The sequence below is a fragment of the Camellia sinensis genome, chromosome 2, assembly GCF_055761805.1.
Source record: "Camellia sinensis isolate YWXY chromosome 2, ASM5576180v1, whole genome shotgun sequence".
Lineage (NCBI taxonomy): Eukaryota > Viridiplantae > Streptophyta > Magnoliopsida > Ericales > Theaceae > Camellia > Camellia sinensis.
In genome coordinates this window covers 71,809,874-71,834,462 of record NC_138962.1, presented here as the reverse complement: position 1 = coordinate 71,834,462, position 24,589 = coordinate 71,809,874, and the positions used below count along the sequence as shown (strand labels likewise).

Sequence of the window (24,589 nt, the reverse complement as noted above, 5' to 3'; positions counted from 1 at the left end):
TGAAGTTATGGTTTCTATATTAACATGCAAACAAACAAGTGGCAATGTTGCCATCGAAAAATCTGCAAAAGTTAGATTTTTTTTTGTTTTTGCATTCGTATGGGTTTCTTAAAATTGATACACAGATTTTTAACTAAGGTATTTAGTAAGAATAATTATCATATTGAATCCTAATTAAAATAATTTATAAACAACAGATATTGAACATCAAAATATATATATATATATTATTCTTAATAATGTCTTTATTAGTGATTCAATTCGGTTAATTTAAAACTAGCTTATACATTAATATATTTTCAGATAGACTCTGGATAAAGATAATTAATTAATTTATTTATTTATTTTTATTTTAAGAATAATTAAATGCAAGTTTTCATAGAATGTGCCAAAAATATATTATTCAAATGAAAAAAATAAACTAGAATAAATATATAAAACCCTATATTTGTTGAAAATCTTGTATGACCAACTTTATCTCTCTTACTACAAAATGAGATTAAAATGTTTTATATCAAAAATTTTCTAAATTTTAAATCTTTTTTGCTTATTCGGATTGATTTTGAATATTGTTCATAGCCTAACTTTACACAACATGCGTTAGCATGTTGTAGAAATACTAAAAAAATAATATATTTTTTGTTAAATAAACGTAGAAGTAGGTAAACTTATCACTTTTAAGGTTTTAATTTAAGAAAAAAAATATTTTAGTGAGCTTGATACAAAATAAGTACAAATTCATAAAAAATTATAAACTTAATTATTAATATTTATAAAATTCATCATTTATTTGAAATTGTTTTTGATAGATTGAATTGTAATTTTTTCTTTAATTTACTCAGGCAATATAACGATCCCGGTTGTCCCTTTACTGTTCTGTTGTATTCCAGACTCGGTTCCGTGAAGTTGGTAGTGGTATCTATCTTGTTGCCGTCCTTTAATTCCACTTGATTGAGTTTTAGGATGTTTTGAGCAGGGTTGTTACAGGTTGGTTAGGCCTTGGTTTCAATTCCTTGTTGTCCAGTTTTTAAGTGATCCGCTCGAGCGGGTCTTCTTGCGCTCGAGCGGGGATTGCACACCTCCAGTATTTCGTGTTCCTGCAAAACTTCTGCAGATGTGATTTTTACGCTCGAGCGGGTTTGTTTACGCTCGAGCGGTAGCGCTCGAGCAGGTTTGGTGGCGCTCGAGCGGGTAGTACTTTCTGGGTATAAGTTCTGGGCGGGGAAAATCTACGCTCGAGCAAACTGGTTTTCGCGCTCGAGCGGAAGTGCTTTATTCTTGTGTCTTGGCGCTTGAGCGGGCCTTATTGCGCTCGAGCGTGTTCAGATTTTTGTTCTTGGCGCTCGAGCGTTGTGTTCTCCGCTCGAGCGGGTCATGCGTGTATGAGTTATCTACTGGGTGATTTTAAATCACTTTTTACTTTTCTTTCTCTCTCCTACTTTTTCTAAAACCCATTTTGAGAGCTCCTCTCTCTAAAACCTTGACTTCTCTCTAGGTATTGATCTAGTAGGAGTGATTTCCTCACCTTTGGCCTTTACAAAAAGGTTGTTGATCGTCGAGGGCTATCTTTTGATCCAGGAAATTCGTGGTTTGGAGCATTTTCATTTTCTTTACCTTCTTGGTTGGGAGTCATCTTTTGAGGTAGGGATAACCTACTCCTCACTATGGGTTTTGTCTTTAAATTTTAGCATTTTGAGATGTTGGGGTTGGTTTGGTAATTTTGTGAAAGTTTGGGGCTTTTGTGTAAATTTACAAATGTTGGGGTTTTAACTATATAAAAACCTAGATGCATGTTTGGCATAGAAAAGCGAAATTAATGTTGAGACATTAATGAAAATGGAACCTAAGGGTTGTAATGTTAATTATGGAATATGCCCTAATTACATTGGTTAATTGATTCGCATAATTAATTATGAGGAATGAGCAATTGATTTGGAAATGTATGGAATTAAAAGGTGTAGTTGGATTATTTATCACTCACCTGGTTGAAATGTTGATTATATATATCCATTGTTGCATTTATTTTCTGTATAAAAATAACTGCTTTGGGCTATCGGTGGAGGATAGTCTTGATTGTTGTAGACAATGCATGATGATTAGGCAAACTGAAACTAATCACTGGAATGTGTCATTGAGTATGACGGTTGAAAGAATACATTAAATTTATGTGTTGTGTGATGATATGTATAATTATTGTTTATATGCATTGTGTCGTGTTGGAGGAGATAGGGGATGTACTCCACGGTTTAGGGGAAGATAGGGGATGGACCTCTAAACCGGATGTTGTTAGGAGAAGATAGGGGATGGACTCCATAGATAGAGCTCATATGCTTATCTAGTAATATGTTGACAGAGCTCATATGCTTGTCTTTGGAAGTGTGATAGTGCTCTTATGCATATCTATGGAAGTGATGATATAGCTTGTATGCTTATCGGTTGGTGTGTGATATAGCTAATATGCTTATCTATTATGAAATAGAAAAGTGCTTAATATGAGTTACTGTCTCATATAAGTTGTTTGGCCAGGTTCTGAGCCATGGTTATAAATTGAGAATTGAAAAGAATTGGAAAATGGATTGTAACATGGACTTGTATGTCATGAAATTGTAAAGTGTGATAAGGGAAAGTATCAGTGTTGGCCATCTATCAACTGCTAATCTTTTAGTCATTGTTCATATTTGGTTTAGTGTATTTCCACTGGGCTGTGGCTCACCCTATATGGGAATATCATTTTTCAGGTACAGGTAGCATGCCACCTCCAAGGACGTAGCTTGGGAGGCTAGAGGCGGGCGGACTTTTGTTGTTTAGTTTCTTTGATGTATTACATGTATATTCAAGCCAAGGACCTAATGTGTAAATGAGTTAGCACTCTTTTGTTGTAACCAAGTGTTAACTTGGAAAGCTGTAAGCCTTTAGGGCATTTGCTTTTGTCGTTAACATGTAATACTTTTTGGTAATGGAACTTTGATGAATAGAAGAATGTGAAGCTTTTATATATCAATGCATGTCTATATTGATAGGTTTAATGTTATTATTTTGAGGGCGTTACAGGCAAATTACACTTTGCTTCCTATATATTTGGCCACTTTCCTATTTTGTCCCTTAAAACTGTTTTTTCCCACTTTAGCATTTTATATTGGGAAAATTAATCTAAGGTTCCTCTCTCATTTTTTGTGATAGGAGAGATCCACAATCTTATTTTGTGATGTCTAAGATCTCTTAACCCTACACCCATATATCACAGAGAAAATTCACTCCCTCTTCCTCTTTCTCTTTCTACCCAACAATTTCTTATTCCCTCTCTCTGATTCACTGACCTGACCTCAATTTATCCATCTCTCTCTCTCTCTCTCTCTCTCTGTGATTTGATCAACCATGAACAGTTTCAACACCGATTCAAAGGGTTGTTCAACACTGATTCGGTTCCGAATCCTTCTTGCAAAGTTGTCCGATCATGATTTCAGTATTGAGAAATCGACAACGATGACCTTGTTCGGTGTACTGAACTTCATGGATGGACTTGTGAGTTCATGTTGCAGAGATGAGAGAGTGATGGCGTTCACGTTGAACAACAAAGAACATATTGATTCATCGATACTTAGACCAGGGCGAATCGATGTTCACATTCATTTTCCCCTCTGTGATTTCAATTTCTTCAAGAGCGTAGCGAATAACTATCTAGGGCTCAAGGATCACAAGTTGTTTCCACAAGTTGAAGAGGTGTTTCAGGGCATAGTGACGTTGAGCGCGACGGAGATCGGCGAAATCATGATAGCCAATAGGAACTCGTTGAGCAGGGTGTTAAGGTCGGTGATCGGAGGAGCATCTTCACCTTTTTCCTTAATCGATGTTCACAACCTTTGATTTTGTGTTTATTTTGTGTGATTCGTTCTCTGAAATCACTGTGTGTGTGGAGTTGAGAGGTCTATAATTAAGGAATTACTTCGATTTGTTGTGATTAAGATTTGGAAATTGAATTGTGTTCTGTTTGATATTGTTTCACATATGCATATTAAGAGGTTTGTGAAAGTCCAGGGAAGGCTAGAGAATTTTCAAAATTTCTCTAGAAAGGTAATATTTTAGGAAGTCCAAGGAGGCCAGAGAAATTTTGAAATTTCTCTGGAGAGTGGGATGTCTAGGGAAGGCCAAATAAGGGAAATTTCTCTGGAGAGAAGGGAAGGCCAGAGAAATTTTAGAAAAATTTTCAAAATTTCTCTGGAGAGTGAGATGCCTAATGAAGGCTAGAGAAGGGAAATTTCTCTGGAGAGAAGGGAAATTTGGGAATTCTAGGAAATGTCAGAGAAATTTTCAAGTTCAGAGAAATTCTTCCTAGAATATATTTGGTGAGATTTTCTATGTGAAGTTGAATTTTCTCTAGATCAATAATATCATGGGTAATTATCATTATTGTTTTTTTTTACTATCTAAGCAAATAAATTGAGAGTGTCTGGTTCTTTTGTTGGGATAGTTTTTTTGTAAACCTGGTCCTTAGCAAGATGCATATGATACTAAGATTCTCCTCTAAATCTCTGTGAAACGTGTTTGAATTTTTGTTTTTTTCCATCACATAGATATCATAGTATTTATATTCATATTCTCTGTTCAATGATTTCAAGACTTTGATTTCTATTGTTTTTCCCTCAAAGTGAAAGGTACTACTTAAGGAGGTTTGTGAATTTCTCTAGATTGGAAGGAAATTTTCTCTGAGTTTTTGTGAATTTTTTTGAGTTGAAGTAAGTCTGGAGAAATTTTGCTAAGATTTTCTCTCTGAAGTCGAATTTTCTCTGGTTTAATTTGAGGGACCTTAGACATCATTAAAATATTGAATGTCCTTTATACTATAAAGTCTTAATATTAGGGACCCTAAAAAAAAAAACCCCTTTTATATTTTACATTTTTCTCACTTTAGCCTTAAAGTTAATTTTTGTCCAAAATTAAATAAAGAACAACACATTAATAGTCACACAATATAAAAATATTTTATTATATAGGATTAATACTTTTAATATAAATTGAAATTTTAATATAGTAATATATTTTTTATGTTATATGATAATTATTATAATATTTTTTATCTAATTTTAAAAAATAATTAGTTTTATGAGTAAATTGAAAAAAATTAAAATATAAGGGGTGAAATTAAAATAAAAAAAAATGATCTTTAACAACAAAGTGGAAAAATGAAGGGTAATTTATTATAGATTTTTATTCAAGGATACTAACTAGCCCGAAAAATCATATTTTAAATGGCTGGAAACATCCAAAATATTTTACCACATTCAAACGAACCGAGCCATAAAAATTCGGAAGCACCAAACATTTTGCCCCAAATCAAACTTGACTGAAACCTCTGTGTCTCTCTCTCTCCAGCCAGCGACTGGAACTAGAATTCGCGACCACCACCAGTATTCGTAATCATCTGGTAAGTTCTTCTCTCGTTGAATTGATTCAAAGCCTTGCAGAGATGTGGATACAACATCTTCAAAGATCTCAAATGTAAATTTTCTTATCTGTAATGTTAAGTCCCAAATTTCTTTCTTATTATGTTCATGTTGTGCCTGCGAGTTAGTTGTTTGAAAATTTGCATGTTAGAGCATGTGGTGATTGTTTATAGGTAGGTCCTTTTTTTTCTTTTTCAGATTGGATTGTTTCTTTAAATGAATTGTATCAAATCCAGTGATGAAATAAAAAAGACTTTAACTTCTTTGTAAAACCAACCTCATGAAGCTCACTGTTTGGTTTATCTATTGCCATACTCTGCCATTACAATTCAGACATATAGTTTAGGGACTATTATTTTGTAACTAATGTGTGTATCATTTATTAGTATTTATCAAATCTGGGATCCACTACCACTACTGTTTTATGTTTTATTTTTTTAAATTATATCACAGTAACCTGATAGGTTAACTGCTGTTAAATGAACTGAGTAGGAGTAGTAATGAATTTTTAATATGTGTTCAAGTTTGATTTGTTTATCTTTTTAGCAATTTTAAACGAGTTTTAATCGGGCCAAGCTTGAGTAGTTTATTTATTTATTATTGTTATAATGTATATAAATAAATTAAAAACTATAAAAAAAAAAAAAAATCAAAGATAATGCAAAAGCATATAAGTTTATCGGGTCAAGCTTCAAATATTAATATGCTTAAAAAAAAAAATCAAACTATATACACTGGAGGCTTGGTTTTATCAAGTCAAACACGATTCGGACTTGAGTAGTCTGGTTTGTTTTACAACTTTAGTTGCTGTCCTTATTCAAATGCTTCATGGAGGGAATTTTTTTTCACACTTCTTTTTTGGATCTGTAATTCTGGTCTTGTATTGATGGAAATTTTATCAACTTGGATTTGAGTAGAGAAAGAAAAAACTGAAAAATATTATCTAAAAATTTTCATATCATGAAGAAGAGAAGAGAGATAGAGAAATTATATTTAGAATTAAATTTTTTTCAAATACTTTAATTATATGTTGTTCTGTTACTAAATTTAAGAAACTGTATATGCATTTTTCTTCAGTGATTTAGGTACTTAAAGAAAGTTTCTAAAATTTAATATATGATAATCATTCTAACTCTCTTACACTATAGAATGATTCATAGGGTTCAAATGGTCTTACTCATACTCACAGGTTAGGAAATTATGATTTATGATTTTCCCTCTCTTTCACAGCATCATATATATAGGCTGTAAATAGAAACACACATTTCTTTGTTGCTAATTGAATAGCTCTGTTTAGGCTTACATTTGAATTCAATGACTCATAATTTACTTTTCTTTTTTGTTTTACATTTGAATAGCTCTACACTTCTTTTCTTTCTTTCTTTCTTTCTTTTGCTTGTTCAAGTTGGCAAAAAGAAGTCAACTCTGCAATGCCCTTTTTCTTGAATCTGTTTTTTGTTCTCATCTTAAGCTTATGATGGAAATCATGGAAAAACTTTGCTATCTAGAAGGTGTGAAAAGAATCACATGTTGGAGTTAGAAATTTCAAGGGCAATGGTTCTGCTCTGTTTGAGTTTGATGCATTGGCTCTGTTTGAGTTTTGGTGTGAATAGTTACTTTTGTGTGTGGTGGTTCTTCTGAAGCTTCTTGTTTTTTCTTTTTCTTTTTATTATTTTCATTGTACTGAATTTATTATGCATTTTCAGGTAGGGGAAGTGGAGACTTTTTTTATATAAACAAAGTTATTCTTGATTTTTTTTGCCTGGTCTCTAGCATTTTTTTTTTATTTTCAGTGCCAAAGGGGATGCCAATTGATTTTTTGTTTTGTAGCAACCATTAGTTAGTATGGTTTGCTTATTGTTGTTGTGCAAATTAGTTTTGTTACCTAAAGACTGAATGTTGATGGGACAATTACCAAAACTCAGATTTGCACATTGTTGAGTATGATTCTAGCCTCTAGGCAAGTTTATATTGAAATGTACTGGTATTTTGGCATTATATTGTTGTATGGATTTAAGAAGTACAGAGCTGAAATATTTTCATATATTTTAAAGTTATTTTGGCATTTTTTTACTTCTGCTCACTAGATGTACCCACAGCGCCACCAACTCCATTTCTAATTATAAGGGTGTCATTTATTTTGGGAATATATGAATATACCCTTGAAGGGAAGGACAAATTTGTGAAAGGCAAAAGCAGATAATCAAGAAAATTGAGTGCTTGTGGATAAACTTTACTACACCATCATTTTGTACTGTTCCAATAAAGCTTTTGAACAGGTTCCCAACACTGGCAGACACTATTAAATGCAAATTCACATTATAGTCCTTTTTCTCAGATATTATTTATGTCCAGCTGATGCTATTCCCACTCTCTCATGAATTTGCTTAATTAGTGTCGACTTGCTATCCATCTAAAGATCGGCATTTCTGCTGCACACTTCATCAACATAATTTGTCAGCTACTGAACTATAGTTTCCTTTCCAATGTACTTTTATACATGTTACTTATGTTACCTTTAGGTCAGAATAAGCTATAAGAATTACTTGATTGCTCTTACATTTTACTGTGTTTAGATTTTGGGGTTTTAAAGTTACTGTACTTTGAGTATCCAATTTTAAAGAAGTTTGGTCTTATGCAACTTTGACTCTCTGACTCTTTGCTCTCACCAAAGCGGAAGCCTCACAAAGATCCTCATTTTCCCTTCCAGTTTAAGCTCCCCCAGATCCACAATTAGGTACTAGACAACTCCACATTTATTATGAATAATGCATTCAAAATTCTGCTTTGTTGGGATTCTCATGTGTTAGAATTTACCATAAACCTACCACCACTACCACCTCACCTACTCCACTAAACCTAACCCACTACACCACTACCACCTCCACTTCACCTACTCCACCTCTCCACTAAACCTAACCCACTACACCACTACCACCTCCACTTCACCTACTCCACCTCTCCACCTACTCCCAAACACACTCCTATATAATAGGAATCCTTGTAATTGTAATATACATAATTCAATACAATCTATCAATAATACAATTCTCTCTATATTTTTATACATTAAATCTTGCATGGTATCAGAGCAAGGTTAAACAACTTAGTAATTCCGCTTCACCGGCGGGCGGCAATCTCGCCTTGGCCGCCCGCCGGACAAACCCAAATTTCCTTCATTTCTTCTTCACTAGTAGTTCTGTATTTGGTTCTTCGACAACTCCTAATGTGTTTGGCTCAAGCACTGTTTTTTGGTCTCAGTTCTTCAGCTTCCTCTTCGGAGACGAACTCCATTAGCACCAGTGGTGCCACTTCAAGCTTATTTAATTCCACTTGGCAGCCCACCAAGCCTTCATTTAACTCAACATTTAGTTCTGCGTCTCTGTCAACTGGGTTCTCCTTTGGAGCATCCTCGGTTTCTGTTGCTGCTACCAACAGTGCCCCTATGATGTTTGGTTCAACCGCTCCATCGCCAGGGCTCGCCTTTCAATTTGGTAGCCAACAACCAAATCAGAGCGCTCCGCAAAATCCATCTCTATTTCAGTCATCGGGTAGTCTAGAATTTGGTGCTGGAGACAGCTTTTCATTGGGTTCTGGTGCGACCACTGACAAGTCTGGTCGAAAAATTGTCAAAGTAAAACACAAGAACCGGAAGAAGTAAGACATTAATGTTGCAGGTAATTGGTTTCTTGGCCATCACCCACGGTTATATGGGTTAATGTGAAGATTATTGTTATTCTCAGTCTCAGGGTTCTCTTTTTGGCACCAGTGGTGGAACTGGGGTTGCAACTGTTACGCAGAGCATGCCAATTCACTTTGGGTCATCCACCACCCACTTTTGCCCCACCAGTGCATGATTCTCGGACAGGGTGCCAGGCACCAATACATGCCACTCTGCACCATATCATCCACCCACTTTTATTTTATTATATAATCCACATACCCATCATTCTTTTTCCCACTCAAATATATTATACTAGCCTTCATTGATTCCACTGGCTTCCAACACTTCATTTTATTTTTATTTTTTTTTTATTATTATTATTTTCAAAAAAAAAAAAAAAAAAAAAAAAAAAAAGCGCAGAGGAAGATCTGCATACCAAACTCATTTTATTCATGTCGGGACTCATCCCAATCACCATGTTTCCACATACAAAAAAAAAAAAAAAAAAAAAAAAAAAAAATACAAAGAAACAACCACATTCACAGGTGGGATTTTTCTTCTCTACTCTGTCGCCGGTCTTTTCTTCTTGCCTCCGTCCTGGGCGGCCCTTGCCGGTGCTGCCTCCGTGTTTCCCACTCCACTGGGCACGATCACTACTCCCTGCTCCTCCACTGCAGTATATGGCGGCCCTCCAAATCGGAACATCACGGTGGCCTTCCGCTTCAGCTCCTTGTTTTCTGCCCTTAGCACGCTTATCTCTGCTCGCGCATCCTTATACATGCGTTGGAGCAGAGCCAGCTGGGAGTTTAAATGCTGCACCTCATTTGTCCTACTCTGCAGCCGGTTCGACAAATTTGTGACCACCGTCATGCTTTCCACACATGCCTTCAGAGTATACTGATTTGCTTCCACATCCGACTGCACTGCCATTCTTTGCTCCACAGACCGCATCGGAAAGTTCAGCGGAGTAAACTCCGGGGCACTAGGTTGAGGTTCCAGTGCTACCGCTCCAGTTCTCTCTCTTGTTGACTCGTTGAGGTCGGGAAAGAGGGTGAGCAGACTCCGGGAAGACGAGGCCATTTTCTGGGCAACAAAGTGTTACAGACTATTTTCTGGGCAACAGAGTATTACAGACTATCTCTCTCCGCAAACGGAACTATCTTTCTCAGCAACACGAAGGATTTTTCAGAGGTTTCTCTCAGTTTTTTCTCTGCCTCAGCCTCTGCCTTCGTCTTGGTTAAATAGCCGAGGCTGCCACGCGCATCGCGCGCCTCTTGACGCCCGACAAACTGGCACGCCTTTTCATGGCACATCTTTTGATAAAGTGGACACGCCTTTTGATGGCACGCCTTTTGATGGCACGCCTTTTTATGAATTGGGCGCACCTTTTGAGGATGCGATTTTTTAAGGGGACCGACAAGACTCTGTAAACTGTCCCGACATTGATTCCGGTTAGCTCCTTTGTGGGTCCGACAAGACTCTGTAAACTGTCCCGACATTGATTCCGGTTAGTTTCTACAAGGGTCCGACAAGACTCTGTAAACTGTCCCGACATAGATTCCGGTTAGTTTCTACAAGGGTCCGACAAGACTCTGTAAACTGTCCCGACATAGATTCCGGTTAGTTTCTACAAGGGTCCGACAAGACTCTGTAAACTGTCCTGACATTGATTCCGATTAGTTTCTACAAGGGTCCAGCAAGACTCCGTAAACTGTCACAGCAAATGTCACAACATTGTCTGCTACAACGGTCCGACATGACCCCATAAACTGTCTTCTACACCGGTCCGACATAACCCCATAAACTGTCTTCTACATCGGTCTGCCATAACCATACAGTCTTCACCAATGGTCTGACACGACCATACAGTGTCTCCTATCCTTTTTTTTTTTTTATTTTTATGTATTTTCTTGTTTTGTTCCTCTCTTCAAACTCAAGTTGGTTAGTTTCTATCCTCCTTGAGTTTGCGGGGGGCTGTTAGAATTTACCATAAACCTACCACCACTACCACCTCACCTACTCCACTAAACCTAACCCACTACACCACTACCACCTCCACTTCACCTACTCCACCTCTCCACTAAACCTAACCCACTACACCACTACCACCTCCACTTCACCTACTCCACCTCTCCACTAAACCTAACCCACTACACCACTACCACCTCCACTTCACCTACTCCACCTCTCCACCTACTCCCAAACACACTCCTATATAATAGGAATCCTTGTAATTGTAATATACATAATTCAATACAATCTATCAATAATACAATTCTCTCTATATTTTTATACATTAAATCTTGCATCATGTTTTTCAAATTTAGATGACATCATTTGTTTCATTGTGTATATATATATAATGTAGACTTCAGTTCCCCTAAAAAACTTACGCCAAGGCAGTCTAGATGATCATTGCAAGAGTTCATAGATAATGGATTTCGATTTAGGTTGGGGTAGCCTTTAACTTATTTATGGTTCGACGACTAGAACTTATCAATGTACCTTGACAACACTTATCAGTGGCTAAGGGGGTAAAAGAAGAACAGGTTTGCACCTTGGGGGTTCAGATATATTGTTACATAGACTCGGGTATGAGTATTGGGTACGGATGCGCGTCTAGTGTTAGACCTTTATAAACTTCAGTCTTAGGATATTGGGATATGTATCCAAAATAGGATATGGGTATGGATACTCATTATGGATAATTATATATGTTACATATTGTATAATATTCTTTAATATAATGTTATAAATTATGTATAAATGTGTTTGAAATCAAATAGAATTTAAGGAAAATATAGAATTTCTATCTCTCATGTTTGTTAGAGACTACAAATGTTTCTTTTCTAGCAAATTAGAGTTTCTTATTCTTCAAACATTGTAAAGAGTTGAAGATCCAAGTGTCCAAATTGGGTATGTGTGTCGGACACATATCCCACACTCTTACCCTTGTTACATCTGGTGGATACGGGTACTTTTGGGGGAAATAGAAGAGTCCATGTAACATATATATGATGGTTTATTGGTGAAGGGTGCTAATTTTCCATTTATTCAAGGCTTGGTTTATGATGTTTTAATAACTTTACAACATTCTCAGTTATTACATGTTTGTTGAAGGGTGAAGGGTGCTAGTATGCTGCTTTGCCAAGTAAAGGTCAAGTTGGCTCTTTATGAAATAAGTATAAATAACAATAGCATGTTTTAAGAGCAAGGTCAAATGGGCTTTCTAGGAAAGAACTAGAGTTAGCATAATTAGGGCTTCATTGTTTTTTTGTCAGCTTTTATTTTGTTTTGTTTTTTGGCAGTCTATCAAACCTGAATTTTAAATGTTCTCTCCCCCTCTATGTTCTTTTTGATTTAAGAACTCATATTTCAGCTATTACATGTTTTTGAAAGCCATAGAGGTGGTGGACACTAATTTATTTTTCAGGTTGGAATGGATTTTCATCTCTTTTTATAGGCCTGTGCTGCATAGCCCTTTTTTTCAATATTTTGTGATTATTCAACATTAAGTATTGAGCTAGATTTCTGAGCACAAATATCCATATACTAATTATAATAAAAAATAAAAAAAAAATTTGGGAGTGCATAGTTTAAAATTTTGTTTTTTTGAATTGGGAGTGCCTTCATTTACTAGTCTTTTATACTAAAATGTATATTTTATTCTTGTGTATTTTAATTTTTGTTTTCTTTATTACAAATTGACATTGGACTCATGACATGGGCATATAGACATTATGGTTTTGTGTTATTTTGACTTAGTTGTACGATTAGTTTGGCGACTCAAGTTTTTGGGTGCCAAATAACTTCAACGACCATAAAAATAGCTTTAGCGATTAAATTTTTAGGTGCCAAAAATGTCTTTTCTTGTAGTGGTTTGTGCTTAGTTTTTGGGGTGAGGTCTTCTTATTTGTGTGTCTCTTTATGAGGAAGATTCGAATCACTTGACAGTTTAGCTTCAAAACTGATGTAGTGTATATATATGCTAGAATTTGCAGTGTTATTTGGTATTATTATATAGAGCGAGAAATGAATTTGTGATGATATTTGGAATTGTATGAAACATGAAAAAAATGTAACAGAAGGTATAGAAACAACATAATGAGGCATATATATTATAAAAAATAACCTTCTACGGGCTTGCAAAAGTCTGTTGTGATAAGAGTAATTATTTAACACACGTAAAAGTATGTCGTGAAAAATGTCGTTATTTACGACATATAGAAAATGTTGTAAAATGTTATATACGACATAAAAAGTATGTCATAAAATGTTTTATGCGACGTAATTTATTATTTTTTATGACTTTACATGCATGTCATAAATGACAATCAACTTTCCATGGCATATCATATAACAACATTCGTGTGCATGCCGTGAAAGAGTTTTTACGGCATGCGTTACGAGCCATAAAAAATCAATTTTATATAATATATGCTAAGAAACACAGACACTTCTAAAAGGGTGGTGTGTTGGTGTCGTGTCCATGTCGGACACCGACACTTGTTGGACACTTTCGCGACACATGTCAGACACTCACTCAAATGTGCCGTATTTTTTAAAAAAGAATTTAGACTCGGACACTCTTTGGACACTTAGAGGAAACATGTATCCATTGCTTAGACACGTGTCCATTGATTAAACACGTGTCCATTGATTAAACATACACAAAACTAATTATAAGTTTGAACAAAATAACTTAGAATAAAATGATAAAAGAATAATAATATCAATTTATAGAAATTAGTGTTTTATTTATTGTCTTATAATGATATATTCATATATAAGACATATAATAAATATATAAAATCATATATTCTGTGTGTCCCCATGTGTCATGTCTAGTATTTTTTGAGAATTGTTGTGTTGGCATCCCCATGTTGTGTTATGTGTTCGTGTCCATGCTTCTTAGCATATATGTCATTTGTATGTGTCATCTGCCTTATTATTTTTGTGTTATCTATTATTCTGAATGTGCTTTGACTGTTTCTTGTTCATGGAGATTTATAGTGGATGGAGTCATTTTGACATCAAAAGTTGCCATTTTGAGATTTTTAGAAATTTTAAATTTTATTAATTTAAACACTGATTTCTAAATCTAACCCAAAATGAATTCAATTCATGTCAACCTATTTCCATATGGAAAGAATGCAGGGAACTGATTATTATTTGTTATTTCTTACAGTATATGCTTACTGGAAAACTCAAACTGCTAAATCATCCAGGATTCAAGTACTATACCTATACCATTTTCAATGGCTGAACACCGAAATGGTAATGCAAAAACTACTATTGGCAAGGCATCAGGAGGGGCCAGTGCTTACTCCATCAATCTGGTTGCCTTTTTGGAAGCGGTTAAAAATGTTATATTCACACTGGAATGAATACAATAATGATCTGTGGGGTGCTTCTGAAGTTCTTGCAATTGCAACGCCTCTGCCATCTGAAGACTTGCGGTATTTGAAATCATCAGCTCTGAATGTGTGGTTGGTTGGTTATGAGTTCCCTGATACAATAATGGTATTCATGAAGAAGCAAATCCATTTCTTGTGTAGCCAGAAGAAGGCTTCTTTACTTGAAGTTGTGAAGAAGACTGCTAAGGAGGTTGTGGATGCAGAAGTTGTGATGCATGTAAAGGCCAAAAATGATGATGGAACTGCATTAATGGATAGCATATTTCGTGCTGTGCGTGCTCAGTCAAAATTGGATGATCATGATACCCCTGTAGTTGGATATATAGCAAGAGAGATTCCTGAAGGGAATCTTCTGGAGATGTGGGCTGAGAAACTAAAGAATGCAAATTTCCAGCTCAGTGACATTACAAATGGATTTTCAGACCTATTTGCGGTGAAGGACAGTGCTGACATTACGAATGTGAAGAAAGCTGCATACTTAACTTCATCAGTGATGAAGCATTTTGTGATCCCAATGCTTGAAAAAGTTATTGATGAGGAGAAGAAAGTGTCCCATTCTTCACTGATAGATGACAAAGAAAAGGTCATTCTTGAACCTGCAAAAGTTAAGGTGAAGCTGAAGGCAGAAAATATTCATATATGTTACCCTCCTATTTTTCAGAGTGGAGGAGAGTTTGATCTCAAACCAAGTGCTTCTAGCAATGATGAGAACCTTTACTATGACTCTACTAGTGTGATCATATGTGCTATTGGATCCTGTCACAACGGCTACTGCTCAAATGTTGCCTGAACTTTTTTGATTGATGCAAATGCTTTGCAGAGTATGAGGTTCTTCTCAAGGCCCATGATGCAGCAATCAGTATTCAGTGCTTTGAAACCTGGGAACAAGGCTGGTGCTGCATACAAAGCAGCCCTCTCAGTAGTTGAGAAGGATGCGCCTGAATTGGTCGCAAACTTGACAAAGTCTGCAGGGACTGGAATTGGCCTTGAGTTTCGGGAGTCCGGGCTTAGTCTTAATGGAAAGAATGATCGGGTATTGAAACCAGGCATGGTTTTTAATGTGTCACTTGGTTTTCAAAACTTGCAGGCTGAGACAAAGAACCCAAAGACCCAAAAATTTTCTGTTCGGCTTTCTGACACAGTTATTGTTGGTGAAAAGAGTCCGGAAGTGGTGACAACTATGGGTTCTAAAGCTGTGAAGGATGTGGCATACTCATTCAATGAGGATGAAGAAGAAGAAGAAGAAGAACAGCCAAAAGTCAAAGCTGAAGCTAATAGATCCAAGGCATTGCCATCAAAGGCAACCCTCAGGTCAGTCAATCATGAGATGTCAAAGGAGGAACAACAAAGGCAGCACCAGGCAGAACTGGCCCGGCAGAAGAATGAAGAAACTGCTAGGAGGCTTGCCGGTGGGGGTTCTGGGATGATGGATAATTGTGGTGCAGCGAAGCCATCTGTTGAATTGATTGCATACAAGAATGTTAATGATCTACCAACTCCAAGAGATTTGATGATTCAGATTGACCAGAGGAATGAAGCTATCCTATTACCAATTTATGGAAGCATGGTCCCTTTCCATGTTGCAATGGTAAAAAGTGTCTAGCCAGCAGGACACAAATCGTTCTTGCTATATCCAAATCATCTTTAATGTACCTGGCACCCCTTTCAATCCACACGACACAAACTCCCTGAAATTTCATAGTTCTATTTATGTTAAGGAAGTGTCATTCCGCTCGAAGGACCCAAGGCGCATAAGTGAAGTGGTACAGCTCATTAAAACCATCCGCAGGCAGGTTTCCTCCAGGGAGTCTGAGAAAGCTGAGAGAGCAACCTTAGTTACTCAGGAGAAACTTCAACTTGCAGGGGCCAAATTTAAGCCAATAAGGTTGTCTGATCTATGGATCCGTCCCGTGTTTGGTGGTCGTGGGAGAAAGCTGACGGGTACATTAGAAGCTCACACATATGGGTTTTGGTATTCAACTTCGAGGTCAGATGAACGTGCAGAAATTATGTTTGCTAACATCAAACATGCATTCTTCCAGCCAGCAGAGAGGGAAATGATCACTCTGCTGCACTTTCATCTGCATAACCACATAATGATGGGAAACAAGAAAACAAAGGATGTGCAGTTCTATGTTGAGGTGATGGATGTGGTCCAGACACTTGGAGGTGGAAAAAGATCTGCCTATGACCCTGATGAGATTGAGGAAGAACAGAGAGAGAGGGACAGGAAGAACAAAATTAACATGGACTTCCAGAACTTTGTGAATCAGGTGAACGATCGATCTATGGGGGCAACCCCAATTCAAAGCACTTGATTTGGAGTTTGACCAGCCCTTTAGAGACCTTGGCTTCCATGGTGTGTACCACACAAAGCTTCAGCTTTTGTTGTCCCAACTTCAAGCTGTCTAGTTGAGCTCATAGAGACACCGTTTGTGGTAATCACCTTAAATGAAATTGAGATAGTTAACCTAGAGAGAGTAGGTCTTGGGCAGAAGAATTTTGACATGTCCATAGTATTCAAGGACTTTAAGCGGGATGTCTTTCGGATTGACTCTATCCCTTCAACCTCACTAGCTGGCATCAAGGAGTGGCTTGACACAACAGATCTCAAGTATTATGAGAGCAGGCTAAATCTGAACTGGCGACCCATACTGAAAACAATCATTGATGACCCAGAAAAATTCATTGAGGATGGTGGATGGGAATTCTTGAACATGGAAGTTAGTGATTCAGATACCGACAACTTGCAGGAGTCAGACAAAGGGTATGAGCCCTCAGATGTGCAATCGGACTCAGTGTCAGAGGAAGAGGATGATGAGAGTGAGTCATTGGTGGAGTCTGAGGATGACAATGAAGAGGACTCTGAAGAAGTCTCGGAGGAAGAAGCAGGGAAAACATGGGAAGAGTTGGAAAGGGAAGCAAGCAAGGCAGATAGAGAGAAGGGGGATGAATCAGACAGTGAGGACGAGAGGAAGCGAAGGAAGATTAAGCCTCCTTTTGGGAAGCCTCGGGTGCCTGATAAAAGACCTCCCAGTGGCAGCCTTTCTGAAAGGCCCAAGTTGAGGTAGACAGAGAAGAACGGTCACCCATAACCATGCACTTACCTCCTCTTTTTTTTTTTTTTTTTTTTTTTTTTTCCTTTCTTCAAGTTATGCAGTGTCATCAGCAGGCTGCAGGTGTGAAAGTTGCTTGTCTAACCAAATGCGCAACGGGTCTTGTCGCAAAGATATATGAAGAGTACAAGGTTGTTTCTTTGTTCTCATGTGTTGCGGACTCTTAAAGATATAGAATTTTAATAATTAGTGCTGGAGCTTCTCACATTCGTCAGGTAACTTTTATTTTTCTGCTCAACTCATGCAGTCTTTTTGTTAGAATTTCCCATCTTTACCTTCACCTACTCCACTACACACTCCACTTCACCTACCTCCACTTCACCACACACTCCACTTCACCTAACCCACTATCACCTCCACTACACCTACTACCACATTTTCTTCTAGTATTTTCGCTTCCCGGCGGGCGGCAACCTCACCTTAGCCGCCCGCCGGACCTCAACCTAGTCTGCTTGTTTTTTTTTTTACACATACCTTCTTCCATAATTAAGCTCTTTTCTGCCTTTACAATGGCTGCCAACGAAGACCAAGTTTTTCCAGACCCATCCTCCACACAGACCACAGACCAGCTCATATACACCAGAGATGCTTGATATCTCTCTCTCTCGGGGTTGGGCTCGGAGAATCATCCACTCTATTATTTCCACCATCCACATCCATCTTTTCCTCCATTTTCCTTTCCCTGTTTTCAATATATTCAACATATTTTGAAGCTGAAACTTCAATTGGTTTCTTGATTTGTACACCATCTGCCCATCTGTACTCATACTTGGGGCCTGCAGTCATTGTAGGACAGTTTTCTGGAGTGCAGAACTCTGTGAGGGTACCATACAGCAAGTTCACCTGGTTGAAGAAGTCCACAGTGTTGACAGCCAGCCATTCATTAGCGTCCTCCCCTGGAGGAAGTCTTACTGCTTCTCTCAGATTTCCACTCCCTAATGTTGCATCAATGTGCTTTCTCAGCTGTGCCCCCTTACTCCGGGCGAAATATCCTTTGGTTCCTGCCCAGACCGAAGAGACTCATGGATCTAGAGAGAGAGAGAGAGATGCATGTGTGTATGCGTGTGATCTCTTCATCTCCAAACCAGTTCATGCCAGAGAGAGAGAGACCAGGTGCAGAGAGAGAGAGAGATGACTAGCTTTTCACTTTTCAACGAGACAGAGGTAGTGGTTGAAGAGACCAATATAACTCTGGAACCAACCCATGTGCACTTTTATTATAAACCATCTTTTTGTCCCACCGCCCAAATTTTATTTTTTATTATAAACCTTAATTGGTGCTCTATTTTTATTCATTATTATATATTCATCATCACCATGCTTACTTTTCTTTTTTAATCACACCCATTCACCACCCAAATTTTATTTTTTATTATAAAACTTAATTGGTGCTCTATTTTTATTCATTATTAATATTCATCATCACCATGCTTATCATTTCATCACTATCTCCATATTTTTTTTTTATTATTCGATTCCCTTACTTTTCAAAAAAAAAAAAAAAAAAAAAAAAAAAAAATCATCATTCCACAAACTCATTTTATTCATGTCGGGGCTCACCCCGATCCCCATTTTACATCAAAAAAAAAAAAAAAAAACAAAAACAAAAAAAAACAAAAAAAAAACAAAAACAACAAAACAACCACACCCACAGTGGGATTTTTCTTCTCTACTCTGCAGCCGGTCTCTTCTTCTTGCCTCTGTCTTGGAAGGCCCTTGACGGTGTTGCCTCCGTGCTTCCTAGACCACCAAGCAAGTTGCCTCCTCCCTGCTCCTCCACTGCAGCATATGGCGGCCCTCCAAATCGGAACATCACGGTGGCCTTCCGCTTCAGCTCCTTATTTTCTGCCTTTAGTACACTTATCTCTGCTCGCGCATCCTTATACATGCGTTGGAGCAGAGCCAGCTGGGCGGTTAACTGCTGCACCTCATTTGTCCTACTCTGCAGCCGGTTCGACAAGTTTGTGACCGCCGTCATGCTTTCCACACATACCTTCAAAGTATACTGATTGGCTTCCACATCTGACTGCACTGCCATTCTTTGCTCCACAGACCGCATCGGAAAGTTCAACGGAGCAAACTCCGGGGCGCTTGGTTGAGTTTCCAGTGCCACCGCACCAGTTCTCTCTCTTGTTGACTCGTTGAGGTCGGGAAAGAGGGTGAGCAGCCCGCGGGAAGACGATGCAGCCATTTTCTAGGCAACAGAGTGTTACACAGTATCTCTCTCAGCAATCTCTCTCAGAAAACAGAGTGTTACAGAATCTCTCTCAGAAATCTCTCTCAGAATATCTCTCGCAGGTTTTTTGCCTCAGCCTCAGCCTCTGTCTTATAGCCGAGGCAGCCACGCGCATCGCGCGCCTCTTACCACCAGCCGACAAACGGGCACGCAAGCCAAGGCGCCCACGTGCCTCGCCATCATGTCCGGCACACCTTTTGATGAATTGGGCACGCCTTTTGATGGCACGCCTTTTGAAAAATTGGGCACACCTTTTGAGGGTGCAACTTTTCAACGGTCCGACATGACCCTATAAACTGTCCCGACATTGATTCCGGTTAGCTCCTTTATGGGTCCGACAAGACTCTGTAAACTGTCCCGACATTGATTCCGGTTAGCTCCTTTATGGGTCCGACAAGACTCTGTAAACTGTCCTGACATAGATTCCGGTTAGTTTCTACAAGGGTCCGACAAGACTCTGTAAACTGTCCCGACATTGATTCCGGTTAGTTTCTACAAGGGTCCAGCAAGACTCCGTAAACTGTCACAACATTGTCTGCTACAACGGTCCGACATGACCCCATAAACTGTTTTTCTACAACGGTCCGACATGACCCCATAAACTGTCTTCTACAACGGTCCGACATGACCCCATAAACTGTCTTCTACAGCGGTCTGACACCACCATACCGTGTCCTCTACAACGTTATGACACCCCCATACAGTGTCCTCTACAACGTTATGACACCCCCATACAGTGTCCTCTACAACGTTATGACACCACCATTCAGTGTCTTCACCAACGGTCTGACACGACCATACAGTGTCTCCTATCCTTTTTTATTTTTATGTATTTTCTTGTTTTGTTACTCTCTCCAAACTCAAGTTGGTTAGTTTCTCTCCTCCTTGAGTTTGCGGGGGGCTGTTAGAATTTCCCATCTTTACCTTCACCTACTCCACTACACACTCCACTTCACCTACCTCCACTTCACCACACACTCCACTTCACCTAACCCACTATCACCTCCACTACACCTACTACCACATTTTCTTCTATATATAGATTGTATAGGAATTGTAATTTAATCAATCTTGTAATACATCAACATTATATCAATCAATAATACAATTCTCTATTTCTCTTTATACATTAAATTTTCTACACTTTTACTGTGTATACAGTGGTGTAAGAGTCTTTTAAAGGTAATTTGTTTGACCTCTCAAATCATTAGTTAGTTTTCTGCTCAGTCCAATTGAAATACGCAGAATTTTTTTTTTATAGCCGGAGCTGTCTTCAGATTACTTCTTTTTGGAATCAGATGCTATGGTTTCAGGTGAGTGCTTGGAACTTGAGAAAGGTTTTTTCCCCTTTTTCCTTATCTTTCCTCAGAATTAAAACCAAAACGGTTTTCTTTCTTTGAGACACACTTAGCTTTTCTATGTCTATAGGGATTGATCCATACCTCTTTTTTTTCCCTTTTTTTTTTGTTTGGGTATGCATACAATTTGCTTGCCCCTAGATAGATCACAGTGGTGAAACAGTATTCCTGATGCTAACCTCAAATGGTTCAGCTGAGACTTTGTTAGTAGGTTGTGTATACGAAGTCATTGTTTTGGTATGTTATGTTTGATAGTAACATATGTATACTTCCTCTGCTGTTTTATATATCTGGGTATGAAAATCATGTGTTTTTGTCCTTGTGTTATTGCTCTGTCCCTGGCTTATCCATGGGACAGCCCACGATGCATGTGTAGAGAATGATATGTCTCATACATGTGTTGCTTGTTTGCAGCAGAAGAGACTAAGATGAAAGTATCTAGAAAAGGGCAGTCTCAATGCACGAGGTGCCTGCCACTTCAGGATCTGGGGAGAGTAAAACGTGGGCAGTCTTACCTGGTTACCGTTGTATGTGGAGAGGATGTTTCCATGGTTTGAACCTATGTTACATGTACACTTCAAAATAAATCAACTACAATGTCGAACACCAGACACTCGGATATGGATATGGGATATGTGTCGAATACTTTGCATTGGATACTTTTTATATAATTGTATTTAACACTATTATTGCGAGTACATATTGTTGTATAATTGCTATAAATATCTTTTTGACATTTTAAGTTACATGTAACACCATTTTATCTCACATATTAAAAATATAAAAATATAACATATTTTGCTGAGTTTGCGGACCTTTAAATTTATGGTTTGACGAATCCGATCTCTAGATACGTACTTGACACCTGACACCCGTACCCGTACCCATACCCAAATCTATGTAACATAGCCGCCCTCTAGAAGTTTATACTAATTTTACCGGATGTCTTCTCTATGGGTACCCTCAAGAAAAACACTCTCCTTTAAGGATGCGATAAATGCAAACGGTATGGTTTTTAGGAATGGCAACGGGGCGGGGCGGGGCGGGGCCGGGGATCACACTCCCCGTCCCCGATCCCCGGTGGTCGAATTTTCCCCGGCCCCGATCCCCGACGGGAATTCTATCACTGCCCCCACCCCCGCCCCCAACGGGGATCGGGTTTCCCCGACCCCGAGCATTCCCCGGCTATAAAAAAAAAAAAAAAAATTCAGATGCCTCACACTCACACACACAGATCTGAAACAAAAAATACTATGTTTTATCATCATCAACAAATACAGATTTAAACTTTAAAAAAAAAAAAAAAAATTGATCTAACACAGACACAGATCAGATCAGATCACTCATACACACAGAAAAAAATTGATCTAACACAGACACAGATCAGATCAGATCAGATCACACACACACACACAGAGACAGATCTAACACAGACAAATCTGAGCGACGCCGTCGGTGGGTTCGGTGGTGGTGGTGACAGAGATTGAGATCGAGAGTGGCTGGGTTCGTCGGTGACCGCGAGTGGGTTCGTCGGTGATCGAGAGTGGCTGGATTGAGTGACGCCGTCGGTGGGTTCGTCGGTGACCGCGAGAGAGAGAGAGTTGACAGTGATGTGAGATGAACGAGAGAGTGGGAGAGAGTTGAGATGAGAGTGAGGGAGAGAGAGATGAACGAGAGAGTTAGAGTTGAGATGAGAGTGAGGGAGAGAGAGATGAACGAGAGAGTTAGAGTTGAGATGAGAGTGAGGGAGAGAGTTGGTTTATTATATATATATAAATATATAAATATAAGGGGCATAAAAGTAATTTCACTTCGGGGAAATTCGGGGATGGGGCCGGGGCCGGGGACGGGGACGGGGCTGGGGATCGGGCCGGGCCGGGGATCAAACACTGATCACCGTCCCCGGCCCGTGACAGATCGGGGATTGATTTTCAAATACCGTCACCTCCCCGTCGGGGGTATTTTTCGGGGAAAAACCGCTTAAATCGGGGTCGGGGTCGGGATCGGGGATCCCCGTCGGGCCGGTTTCAAATTGCCATCCCTAGGTTTTCCATGTCTGTATTGTCTCTAAAATTTACTAGGAAGTCCTAATGTCACATATCACGCTTATCATGTGTATAAGTTTGAGGTTAAAGGCATCTTTGCAATAGCACTATCTTCTGCAAACAATTAATTATCAAAGGTGATTTCGAAGTGTGGGATGAATACAATGCAATGCAAAAGTTGCATCTACTTATGTTAGCCATGGGTAATTATTCAGTAGTTTCAAATCTGGACCAATAAAAGCAATAGTTATGGATAATTGAAGTCAACTTGAGTCATTTTGGTTGGCCAAGAGTGGGACAACGTCAGCCATTGATCGGGAACACCTCGTGCACATGGATACTCCGGAACAACTGAATAATCTCTTTTGCCGTATGTTTTTTGAGATCTTTTTTGTTGTTTACTGTGTAAAGCATATATGGGTCTCAATTTGATATGTTCTTCAAAACCATGTATTTTCTTTTTGACATGAGCACAATAAATTCAGTTCTCCTTTGTTTCTTGTTATGGAAGAGGATACCTAGCTTATCCCATCATTTCACAGTATTGATTCTCTAACATCATTTTTATTTACTTTTTTATCCCTTTCTTCTCCTTTGGATTTGTTTACATCATTTTCTTCTCATTGCTTGGCATCCTTTGACTTCTGCATATGCTTGTGCAATTTTATTTTACAGGTTTTGACACACTGCTTATGAAGTTTCCATATGGAAGTATTGGTGGTGAAAGATATGCCGGCGGATCTGTGGTGCTCTATCACCGCCATACTGCAGCCCCAAAGCTAAGTATTTGGAGGATCCATGCAGTTCACAGTTCTTTCCAATCTGAGGCTGCAAATTCAACTTATATATAGTCTGTATTTTGCAAACCATTTTGGAATTATTCAAGAAACAAGAACAGATTCAAGTTGTCAATTGTGTTGATTCTTCTATTTCTCGGTATGATAATTTTGTGCATTTGACAGTGAGGTTCTACTTTCAGTGAATTAGGGTTTCATCTGGTTCGGTTTGCTTTTCAATTCTCCCAGTGCTGGAAAATTCAGCCTTCACACTCATAATTCAAGAAGATTATGTCAAAACCTGGCCAATGCAAGAGACAAATTGATTCATTAGCTTAAGCATTTGTTCCCCTAACTATGTGGTTGGTTGTTTAATCGGCGCACTAGATCTTCATGACAGTTTTTATGAAACTTCTCATCTATGAGAGTCTCTATCTAAGAGCCTCCCACATTTTTGCAAATTCATTGATCAACCAAAAGAAATTCAGCACCAGAACTTCTAATCACATTGTTAAAATGTTGTTCTGTCTTTTAAT

General features: G+C 38.3%; 2 pseudogenes across 1 annotated transcript; one reads left to right on the top strand and one right to left on the bottom strand.

Moving 5' to 3' along the window:
* The first annotated feature begins 5,283 nt into the window (after positions 1 to 5,283).
* LOC114310673 (FACT complex subunit SPT16-like) lies at positions 5,284 to 24,273 on the top strand (annotated as a pseudogene). Its single transcript, XR_014361097.1, has 6 exons — positions 5,284 to 5,422; positions 14,294 to 17,589; positions 17,695 to 17,769; positions 17,854 to 17,891; positions 21,023 to 22,243; positions 23,278 to 24,273. The product of XR_014361097.1 is annotated as an FACT complex subunit SPT16-like (transcript).
* Positions 18,209 to 18,844, bottom strand: LOC114301662 (MOB kinase activator-like 1A pseudogene; annotated as a pseudogene).
* Positions 24,274 to 24,589: the final 316 nt, after the last annotated feature.